The following is a 12491-nucleotide window of genomic DNA, read 5'->3' as shown; positions in this document are numbered from 1 at the left end:
TCGCCTGCCACTTCAGCGAACCATCAGGGTTTCGCAGTTGGGCTGGCATTAAGATATATAAACCTGCACCCTATCCCGCCCTTTATTTTGTCCTCATTCACGGCCTTACGCCATACCTCTTACAGGGCGCACGATATATTTTCAATTCATTTTTCTTTATTTTCCTCTCTTCCTTTGACTCTCTCGTTATTTGTTTACGTTAAGGGTACACAAGCGAGGGTGAGTGCCCATTCGCCGACGTATTTCACACCGCTCGAGCGCCGCCGTAGAGAAAGCGGCCACATCTTTTGGCCCGCACCGATGTTTTGCCTCGCTTACCGCCTTTTTCTCTTCGCGCTACTCGGCTGGAAATAAATGCTGCTGTCCGGGTCGAGGCCGTACTTTCCAATTCGCTCTCGCGCCGCCATCTCGCGTGCGCGCTCAAGCACACGCGAGAACGCATGCGCACACAAGGTGAGATTTTTCTATCTATTCTTTGGGTTTGCGATGAAGCGGGACCCGCAAGCCTCTTGTTTTCTACGCAGAGCTTTTCGCCATTCGCTTGCCTGGTCTCTATTTCTCCTTAGTACATCGCACACGCACTTTGCTCTCTTTTTTTTTTTTTTTTTTGCAAGGAGCCTCGTTATTCTCCGTCGGATGCGGCGAGGCGCTGTCAGGTCGTTTGCGCTGTTAACCTTTCGTGCTAGAATGCAACATGCGCTCGCGGTACGAGACTGTTAGAGTATCTTGGAGCGGAAAGCTGCGAACCGTCTTACATTTCGGCGTCTCGCTTGGTCTTTACGAAAAAAAATTAAATTAGGGACGAAATTGTTTTTCTCCTGCCGCCAACCAACGGCAGTAGCAAACGGCAGCAGCAGACGAAAAGAATATGTTCCCTATTTTTTTTTTTTTTTTTTTTGCAAATTGTCAGCTCGCACGCACGTTAGCACGAAACCTCATTGCGGTGCTTTGACCAATAACAGGAAGAACGTTTTCGTATTCTGTACATCGTTAGGCGTAGATGAGTAACGAGCTGTCCGAGTGCTAGCATTCTCATTTCTCTCTTTCGTATTTTTGTATGTAGAGTTTTGGAAAACGTACGCTACTGTGTTGGGTAGGCTGTCAGCGGAGAGTTGATTGATTTAGTTGCTGAAAACTAGACTACATTCTTTATTGAATACTGGTTACAAGAGAGCTCCTGTATCTTATCGACAATAGATGCCCCAGTATAGATTTCAGATGATAGAGGCTGCATTTTTTTCTCCTTTAGTTCAAATCTATTACTTAAAACTTGTCTGTTACAGACGACACTGTTCTGCACTTACAGAAGCATTTCTGGATGCATTTCAACCTGCAAGAAAATATAGTAATGTCTAGGTAGCTCATTCAGAAGATATTGTGGTTAACTTTTAAAGATGCACTTCAGGGCACATGCTAGAATTGAGAAATTGAAGCCGAACATTATTGGAAGTGATGAGGCTTATAGCGCACGATAGGACGAGGACGGAGAAAGACGTGGTACACACAGGCGCCGACTTACACAGGACCAAGACTGTTGTAAGTCACCGCCTGTGTGTACCACGTCTTTCTGTGTCCTCATCATTTCGTGCGCTATAAGCCTCGTTATGTCATACCAACACGCCCAACAAAAGCCGCACTATTGAAGTCATGTTTACTCAGTGGAAATCGAAAGACTAGAGCCGCTTTCGAGATGTCCATCCTTAGAAAGCGTCACATTGGCGTTCCACTTAAGTTTCCCTCAAGCATGCGAAAAGCAGTTCGGACAACCATAACTGAAATGCCAATGCCTTCTTTTAGCAGAATTTGACGATAGATGTCTTCTAAGTGGTGTTGCTCTTATGATTTCTAAACAGAGTACAAGATTTTCCTTTTGCCCGAATACAATTACGCAAATGCATCAGGTGCCATAAAGTGGGCACTGAAAAATTATTTAGTAAATACTTTAAATTCGCCAACTAGATGCTGTAGTTTCTCGTGCTCGTAATATGCTCTTTTTCAAATAATTTACCTGAAAATGCCATATTGCTCAACTTGCTGCATGGATTTAATATGGAATTCCCTTGAGCTAAAGAAGAAGAGACACCCGGCATGCCACATATAGTTCTGCTGCTGAGACCAAAGTTACCGCCTTAGTTCCCGGCCGCGGCTACAATCCGATTGTAATAGGATGCAATAGAGCTCGTGTACCGTGCTTTTCATGCACGCTAAGGAAACCTAGGAGCTCAACAATAATGCGAAACCCTCCACCCCTCAACTATGGTGGCGTGCTCTAATGGGTCTATTTGGGACGATAAGCCTCGTAATTGAATAGTTTATTTTTTATAACTATCTGCTGGGGGCTTAGTGTTTCCTGAAATAGCTCAACCACGGCAAATTATTGCTTTCGCATGGCCCACGCGGCTGCTTGAACGTGCGTTCGCCACATCATATCATATTCAGCTCATTGTAATTACTTAAGATTCGACCAACGAGTTTGACGGGAAAGTCATTTAAAGGGCATCTCTTGAGTTAATTGGCACTCGTCTCAGCCACATAAAACAGAACAATAAATACTTTTTTTTTTCGGAGCTGCGACGCTACTGTAAATTGCAATCGGTAAAAGCGTTCCGAAAAATGAACACCTCCACCTTGCTGCAGATTCAACCAATACCAACCGTAAACAACCGCTACTGTTTCGCTAACGAGGCAGCTGTCTAGATTTATTAGAGCGAAGTATATTCCAGTGTCATTGAATCACTTCCTTGTACTCCAACCATCGGCAACACGTTGCTTACCGGTCGAGTTACTTGCCGCTCGGAAGTAATTGGCAGCTCAAAGTGAAAGCCGACTATAACAGCTATGCGTACACGTTCACGAACGTGGTGAGACCGTCATGAACGTGAAGCTGTCATGCATAGATGCTGTCATTATGGCACCATGTACCGTCGGCAAGCTTCAGAGGCAAAGGCAACCGTTGTTTACCGAATGCAAGAAATGTTATAACAAGCTAAAGGTGATCGCATAGGTGAGTAGGACATTTTCCGTAGTGTTGCAATTCACAAAACAGCTGCATCTTATCTAATTTATTAGCACAACAGACAGATGGTAGCGTCCACAATTTTAATACGCCATTTGACGCCGGCTAGTGCGTTTTGTTATATTTTAGAGCTGGTGCTCAGAAAAGTAAACGTGTCAGAACCAATGTGCAACTGCTCAAAGCACTGATGCTCGTTATAAGAATGTACAGGTGACTTTAATAATGCCATAGTATAGCAGGGCTGTCTGAAAATTAAACTGCGGATGAGTTGTGTTATTACCGATACAAGAATGCAGTAATATTCCAAGAGCAGCTAGCGAGCGGGCATTACGTGCTATGAGGTGACGCATGTGAAAAAACGCACTTCTTTTACAGTGGTGTCACTCAAATTTCACCACGTTCTTTTGCTTTGGAATTATTTTGGGAAAGTATTCGCTTGCCAAGGTGGTCGGATGCAATATTATTGTTATGGTGCATGACTTTTTGAAGTTCTACTTAGCATGACTGCTACGAAAGTATTTTTTAAACAAGGCCAGGCACAATGTCCAGCCTAAGCCACAGTCTTCAAGAAGTCAGATAAGATAATTCTCGACCCACTATGAAAAACAAAAAAGTTTGGGATAAAACTTAGCAGGCGGTACAGATTACTAATTAATGAAGACGTTACTAATAAAAGTGCAAAGTGGTGCTGCCTTATTGGCGAAAGCACGGCGCTAATTGTCAAACGAAAGAAGTTCTCGGACATAAGCCCCGTGGCTGTTTTTGCTCATTGTTAGAGGTGAATGCTCTTGACGGCGCTTGTTACTGCAATGAATTGAAACAAGCTTTTGCACATAAAAGGAATGGTAGCCTTTAGAGACATGATACTTGCAAGCCACGATAGGGAATCGATGAAACTTTATCCCGATTTTGTCATGGGACTCTTCCGAATTTCTTATGGAAGTATTCATTCAGGTGGCACTTCTTATCATGTTCTAAATTACAGCTTTTGAAATGTTCTGTCAAGTAGGAGACGCCAATACGTGCGCGCAAAAAGGCACTTTGACATATAATGGCCTGCGCGTGAAGAGCTTTTGATATGTCAAACACCATTTTCGACTGTCGTATTATGCAAGGCTGCTGAGGTTGCTGTGTTGTGTTATGAGGTTGCTGTGTTGTAGAGAATATGCAAAGTATAATACAGTAAAATCTGTGACAGGCAAAGAGAAAAAATATTTTCATATTACACAGGACCGAATGTCTTTGTTTAATTTTTCTGCTATTTAGAAAAACTAACGATCAATTTGAATATCAGCTAAAATAGCTTCCCTAAATATCTTCTGTGGATACAAGAACAAGATTACCTTAGGTGAACGAACAAACACTATCGCTGCACTACTAGCACAAATGAATAAAATGGCTAACAATGCTCTCAGTAAACATTATAAATAGAAGTCCTCACACTTAGCGCCCAGTTTCTTGTTACAGCTCGTGTTGCCAAACTTTGAACGCAGAAACCCATCATGACTACAGACTCGCGGTCGCAAGCTAAACAAAAGCAGAGAGTTTTAAAAAAAGAAGTCTCAACTTAGATGTCCTTAACTCGTTGTTAAGAGAGCAGCCCAATAAATCGACAACGTCGTCTTGATCGCGCCAAATTTACGTGAAAGCAAAAAAACATAAGACAGAAAACAAGAACGACAGAATACCGGGTGAAAAGTTGAGACTAAGTTTCCTGTCGACTGCTGCAGCGAACAGTTGTCTTCAGACGCCCACTGGCCGTGCGCAAATAGAGAGAAGGAAGAGAAGCGACCGCGATCAAAAGCGCTGATGTCGACGAACACGGAACACAACTTACTGTGCCGTCAGATAAACTTTTTGTCTAGCGCTGCACTCAGCTTCTAGGCTGCCACGCAGTTCCCATCCTCACTCCATGGTCTTTACTGCGGGGACTTGAGGTCATCAAACGCCCGAAACGAAAGCGACGGGGTTTCATTTTGATTGCTTCTTTTATCAGCAATAACGGAAGCACAACCTAGAAATGAAGAGACCCGTCATGTGGGGCAGGGACGAAAAGAAAGGAGTGGAAATCCGAGTCCACGAAGACGCAATCTGCTGCTTCCAGTAGGGACCTTGAAAGATAGGAGAGGGGGTGGAACCGTGGCCGGGGCCCTCACGGACGTTCACGCGAAGTGCTTTGTCGCTACAGGGGAGTACACGCGCTGGGATTTGTCGAATTTATAGCGACAAGTCACGTTACGCCGGCAATGTTACTCCCGCCACTGCTGGCGCAACTCCCCGAGCGCTAAAATCACGGGTGTGACGAGTCGGCGCGGCAGCGACAGGCGAAAAATGGCCCGCTATCGTGACGCCGAGCCGTAAATCCGCTGCAAAGCTGTCGAGGGTCGCTGGGTCATCGAATTCCAATGGGGCGCCCGAGTGGGCTACGGCCGTTCTCTGCTGTTCTCGAAATACTGGGGGAGAAAACTCGCACTTCCGCTCACTGCGACGGTGCCTTCCGTACTTGGATTCCGCACAGGAGGTGGAAATTGAGCGAAAGAGCTTGCTGTAATCGCCTTCACACGCGGAATTTGGACTCGAAAAAGGTGGTAGATCTTCCGCGCACACTTGACGGGGTTATTGCGTATTTAAGAAGACGCGACTTTTTTTTTTCTTCTGATATGTGACGATTATGACAATCAGACTCCCGAATGAACCGTTACTCACAGATCAAAAACGAAGAGGACACCCCGATGCACTCATAAAAAAAATAAAAAAAATATCGGTGCTCCATCTACATCTGAATCTGATAAATCATGGACATAGCGCAGGAGAAACTCAACAGTTCTACAGTCAATTCAATTTGCGGCCCCAACCTCTAGGCACTGTTGTGTATACAGAAAGGGAATTCAGGAACTGGTTATGCCATTTGCATTGCCTTAATTTTAAGGCTGCATTTGCTCCGAGGTCTCAACAGGAAACACGCTAACGCCTAATAATTCATTTCCTGGCGTATCTTTTTCTTTTTTATGGCGCTGGTCTGTCAAGTTTTGGAACAGAGTTTACAGAAACCGAAATGGCGAAAATTGCCTGTGCTTTTAGCAGTAACGGCAAAAGGGAATGCTGTGAAGCACGTACTAGGCTTGAGTGAAAGTACTTCCGTATGATAGAGAGTAGAGGCAAATTTGTAGTGCCGCATGCTATTTCAAACTACGTGACTGTACCACTACGCCTGACGGCAACTTCGCATTCTTTCAATTCAGGAAGTGTTTTTACCCGATCGTATGTTTTCTTAGCCCGTAGTAAATTTCTCACGGAGAGTTGATAAGCACAATGACATAGTCGTACAATGCATAAAAAGTCGACACGACACATATTCATGGGTAGCAACTTGTTTTATTTTAAATTATTTTAGTAAGAAAGTTGTAGGAAGGAAAGAAGCAAGCGGCAGGACAGAGCGCGCTCGATTTCAGCCCTAAAAAGTATTTTTACTTGTCTCAACTATGTTTTAGAAACCAGACCAAACAACTACGCTTTTGCTGTGTGAACTTCTGAGTAGCGATTTCATTCCTGTAAATAAAAAGCAAAACAAAAAACAAATGCAGTAAAAAAAAAAATCACTGACGCCTTTCTGCACACGTGCCTAGGAGGATGACCTACGGTGGCTGTTATCATGGAATGCAAAATACAATGCACCTTTCCGCTGCGACCTCGCCTGTCGCAGAGTAATTATGTCGAAAATCTTGCAAAAAATATTGAAGCTCGAAACTACTACTGTACGTTTTCTAGAGCAGATGTTGAAATATTTTTCATCGTTCTAACATCTGGCTTAGCACTTCTTTTGTGTACCTATTTTTTGGCCGGCATATCTAGGTGCCCTTATACTACGCACAGGTCTACATACATACCACCATATATCTACCAAACGTACTAGAAGCAATCGGTAGAGGAAAGTTAGAAGCGCTAGAACTCCACATTTGCCCAGTATATGTTGTATTAAGTCCCGTATAGAAGATCCCGCCTGGAATGCCATATGCGAATTACTGGAGAAAATTACGCAGGTCCAATGCACATATTATAATCGAATGGGAAGCCAAGTTTTACTCTACAGGCGTATATTGGAAACTATACAACTAGCGACGATACGGACAACTGTGTTTACTTTAATCTCGTCTAAAAATGTAAACTCATGCAATATTCATTTTTGTCCAGCACAAAGAACACAACTTTATTCTCATGCAATTTTGATGTTTATGCCCTTTTCCTTTCAGAAGCTAGCATCATCCTCAGCAGCAGCAGCCTATTTTTATGTCCACTGCAGGAAGACGGCTTTCTCTCCCTGCGATCTCCAATTAACTTTGTTTTGCGCTAACTGATTCTAACTTGGCGCCTGCAAATTTCCCAATTTCATCACCCCACCTAGTTTTCTGCCGTCCTTGACTGCACTTCCCTTCCCTTGGCACGCATTCTGTAGCTCTAATGGTCCTCTGCTTATCTATCCTACGCATTACATGATCTGCCCAGCTCCATTTATTTCTCTTAACGTCAACTGTAATATCGACTATCCCCATTTGCTCTCTGATCCACACCGCTCTTTTCCTGTCTCTTAACGTTACGCAGGACATTTCTCATTCTATCGCTCTTTGCGCGGTCCTTGACTTGTTCTCGAGCTCCTTTGTTAACCTCCAAGTTTATGGCCCGCGTATTAGCATAAATAGAATGCAATGATTGTACACTTTTCTTTTCAACGACAGTAATAAGCTCCCAGTCAGGATTTTATAATGCCTGCCATATGCACTGCAATAAATTTTTATGCTGCTGTAAATTTTCATTCTCATGATCAGGGGGGCCGTATGGGAGTAATTGAGCTAGATACACATGTTGCTGCACAGACTCTACCTAGAGACGGACTAGCAATCCTCAATTCTTGTTTTCTTGCCAGGCTATTCAACATTACCTTTGTCTTCTGCATATTAATATACAATCCCTATGTTACCCTTTCTCTGTCGAGGTCCTCAATCATTTGTTGTATAATTGGTACGGTGTCGTAAAACAGGACAATGCCATCTGCAAACCAAAGGTTGCTGAGACATTCGCCGTTGATCCTCACCCCTAAGCCTTCCCAGTCTGATTGCTCGAATACATCTTCTAAGTGTGCAGTGAATAGCATTAAAGAGATTGTGTCACCTTGCCTGACCACTTTCTCGATAGGTAACTTCTTACTTTTCCTGCAGAGAACCAAGGTAGCTGTGGAATCTTCGTAAATACATCCCACGGTACTTACGTATACTTCCTGTACTCCTTGAATGCCCAATGCATCTATTACTGCTGGTATATCTATTGAATCAAATGCCTTCGCAGATGTTCACAAGCTATACCGAAATGCTAAGACTGCACGGTGTGAGACGTATATACGCAACGATTTCACGAGGATGAAGGCTATGTATGATGATTGCAGTGGGAAGAATAGTGATGCGAAGTGCATGCAAAAACAAGAACGATATATTCTTAGCTACAGGTAACCATGTAATGGTCAGCGTAGCATTTATGCTACGGTGATTTTCGCACCTTAGGACATTCATTTATGCACAGAAAACTTAACTCATAGCCTATAGTGGCGTTTCTGATAAAATGGAGAAAAATTGAAGTTGTGGGCAATTTCGAAAACCATTTACCAATTAACTAATTACGATACAAGTTAAGGTTTTGCGCAAATAACATTTGAGTGTTTTTGTGTATGAGTCTACAAATGTACTCTCCGTGGCTAGAAATAAAGGCCCAAAATTTGTTTTAATTTTCCTTGAAGTTCATCTGTACTTGGATATTACAGTACTAAAGCTTTTGTACCACTTTTTCACATTAGCACCTACCCAATGTGGACGTGTGGCCAAGAATGTGCACACACCCACTCGCACATAGCGAATAGCAAGATCATTCAAGACTGGGCAACTAAAATAATCATTGAATATAAGGTGTCATTCCGATAAGAAGTCGGTCTTCTTTGGAGTTGCCTATAAGCCGACATTATATGTTCAGGTTTTTCGTAGAATCTTTCTTTCTCTTTCTTTCCTTTTTTTAGCGCAACAGAGGTGCGCTTAGTCGCACTATTTTGCCATTAAGCATACCGGGGCTATATAAGATTGTTTCCAGGTACTGACATTAGGCACAGATGTATTTTCACTTTCACATCCACAAATATGTCCCCCGAGATACCTATCGAGTGGGCAGCAGGCAGCAGCCCCCATGACACATGCGGGATGGTAGGTGAAGAAAGATTCGGTTTAAACTGGCGCGGCTGATGATATTTCTTATTTGTTTTTAATAACATCGCCTGCAATCAATATTATTTTTTTGTTCTTCTGCGATAGCACGCTACGCCATAGTGGAAGCTCAGGAAGTGCCAAGTGCAGATAAATGGCGAAAGTAGTGGAAAGCATGAATGTGCACACGCCTTTCGGATTCCGGTCATCGGGTTACGTTTTGGGACGGTACACGTCAAAGATTTTATTAAAGCACACATTAAAATGCACATTTCATATCTAGCTAAAGAAAAAGAAATATAGAGATAGAACGCAGCAGTTCATGCGAATACACACTGTGGAGGAGATGTTTGATGTTTGCCGAGGGAAGAAAAATTGTCACTGAAAAATTGTCACAAATTGTCAATAAAAGTCACTTTAGCATAAGCTAAAGAGGGTGAAGGTGAAAGCCTGTGCGCTCAGGAGATATCCATCAAATTACTTGACATTCTCATTCGAATACGTTGTTACTTCATATTACTTGATTTCTCCCACCAACGGTCGTGGGTTCGAGTGCCTTAATTACCTCTATAATTAAGTGCGCCTTAAATAACTTCGCCTTAACACCAAAAGTCGTGGGTTCAACTTCCACATAAGCTCGAGGGTCCGACTCTCACCGAAGGTTGTGGGTTCGAGTGCCTAAATTAACTATATCTTAATAAAGTCTGCCTTTTTTCTTTTTTGGGCATGATGAGTGGAATCGAAGCCAGCTGTAGAATAAACGACGACTAACGCGCGAGCACGAGAGCGTGTTGCGCGAGGCGAGCTCACATGACTCTCTGTACCGCACGACGCGTTTTCCAGATCATCGGAAGTATGAGCCACTTAATTAGGGCTTTCGGCTTGATAATGCCGAGAGGTGTTTGTAGAGAGTATAACTACGAGAAAGTCGATGTTAAGGTAGGCTATTATTCGCCCGTTTCATTCGTACGCCTGTGACACAACGGACACTGGCACGTGCACATGTGTTGCGCGACGTCACACGCGCGAGTGTTCTGCAAAACTGCAGCAGCCACAGTCAGCGAATGCCGGATAGGTTCCTTAAAAAAGCTGTGGTTTAAGACATGTCGCATTATGTCACAATCCTCTGAACAACCTAACCTCCCGCAAATATGGTACGATCATCAGTTTAACCTACAAACATACCACGGGCTTATGCACTTTTTCAGCAAACTCCTTCTTACAATTTAACCGACCTGTTTGGGTTGAGAGGGCACTTATCTCGCACACGCGCGCACACGTACAAGCTTCTACAGGGACACACAAAAGTGCGTACGCGTTAGTACACTGACAAACACCTAGACGGTTAACGCCCATGTTATTTATACACACAAAAAGAGAGATGATGAGTACAAGGTTAAGGAATACAGCAGGTAATAATTTGGCGGTAGTGGTGGTCTGTGTGGGAAAGGAAGGAACAAGAGCTTTTACTACTAACATTGTCTCCACGTTAGAGTCCTGCCATTCGCTAGCTAGTCAAAAGTTTGCCGGAACATGGGGTGCTACATAAACACATGCAGCTTCGTTTGCAAGCAGGCCACGATTTACCGCTCTGGTATCCCGCGGTTGCACCGCTTGCAATGGAACAGCAAAATGCAACTATAAGATGACCACCCAGCGCGCTCACAAGCGAAATCAGCCGACGAAATGAACAAGCGGATGCACTTGGGCCAACGAAGAAGTCTGCGTCGGCCTTCGTCTATCTCTCTTTCCGGTCAGACCCTTCAAGAAGGAAAAGAAGGAACGTCAACGTGGTAAGAGGTCACCTCTCAGTGTTTTCATTACAAACCTCCCCTCCTGCAACTGCCTTAAGGAAAAGGTCTGAAAGGCTAAAAAAAATATAGAGACGGAAAAAAGGGCACACTAGCGAAAGCGTATAGCAGTGCCCACTGTCCGCCGTTGTTGCAGAATCGCCACGTGAAGCAATAATGTAGAAACCAGCGGTTTTTGAAGCTTGGAGAGAGACTCGAGGTGCCTTCTTAATAATGTTTTTCTTCTACTCCGCCTCGGGCTCCAAATCCGGCCTCAGAACCGGATAACGATTTAGCTTGAAGGAGAAACAACGAACACCGAGAAGACAAAAGCAGGAATCTATAGAAGAAAGAAAGCAAGTGTGTAGGTGAACACAGGGAGCTAAGAAAATCATATAACAGTAACGCAGGAGAGTTGATGAGGCCGTTCTCGCCATGTCTACTTTCTTCAGCTCCACATAACTCCCGGTGGTTCAGCTGTGGCTTTTTGCTGGAGATAAAAGTGGACTAGAAAGTATGAAGTTGGAAAGCGCTTGTCGCTTAGAATGCTGAAAGCGGCCAAGCGAAATAAAATAAATACAACAAGAAAAATGTACATAAAGAAATAGGTAACAAACAAAGCACAAATGATGCAGAATAATGTGTTTCAGGCTTCAAGTATTCAGTTATCGCATCTCAAAGAAACGTCTATAGCTATTGTATAACTTGCTGGGTAAACAGGGAATCCTCAAAGCTCTTGCAACGTTTTTCTCTTGTTATACACGAGCGCCTTACACATCTCATAAATGCATCGACAAAAATATAGAGAAAAGGAGCTTTTCCCTCTCTATTGAATTCTTCACCGTCACGGACGCCGTTCTAATACTTAAGATGTAAACAGAACCAGTGAAGAAACGATAGACGCGGAATGCAGAACGCAGAACAAAACCATCGTTCTACAAGAAATGTGCGCTAATCGTAACCCAACGGGGATTGATGGAAAATTCATACACCTATCATGTATTTTTTTAAATTGTCGTTCGTCTTTGTATTTATTGAACTGAAACAAAAAGACTCTCAAAGATTTAGTTTTATTGTTTATTGGTAAATGAGACGTAAGGAAAAGCGGTAAAATGGAAGGCAGCATAAGAGTGGAGCCGCGGCCTCTGACGAGCCTCCATTCTCGCCTGCTCTCAGCCCAAGCGAAAAAAGTATTGAGAGAGAGGGAGGTAAAATGAGATGAGAAAGGCAGGAAGGTTAGCCCGAAGACAGATATCCAGTTTGCTACCCTGCACTGCGGAAAGGGTAAGGGGAGATAGAAAGGTTTAAAAAATAAATACACATAAAAGAGTGGGAGAATGAAAAGAATAGAAACACACACACACACAAAGGAACGCAGGAGCGTCACAGTCGTTCAAGCAGGTCGCTTGACTGGAAAAACCTCAGTAGCGTCTTCACCACATTCCG

This window comes from Dermacentor andersoni, chromosome 5, assembly GCF_023375885.2.
Source record: "Dermacentor andersoni chromosome 5, qqDerAnde1_hic_scaffold, whole genome shotgun sequence".
Classification (NCBI taxonomy): Eukaryota; Metazoa; Arthropoda; class Arachnida; order Ixodida; family Ixodidae; genus Dermacentor; species Dermacentor andersoni.
The sequence above is the reverse complement of the archived record's forward strand: the minus strand, read 5'-3'. Positions refer to the sequence as shown.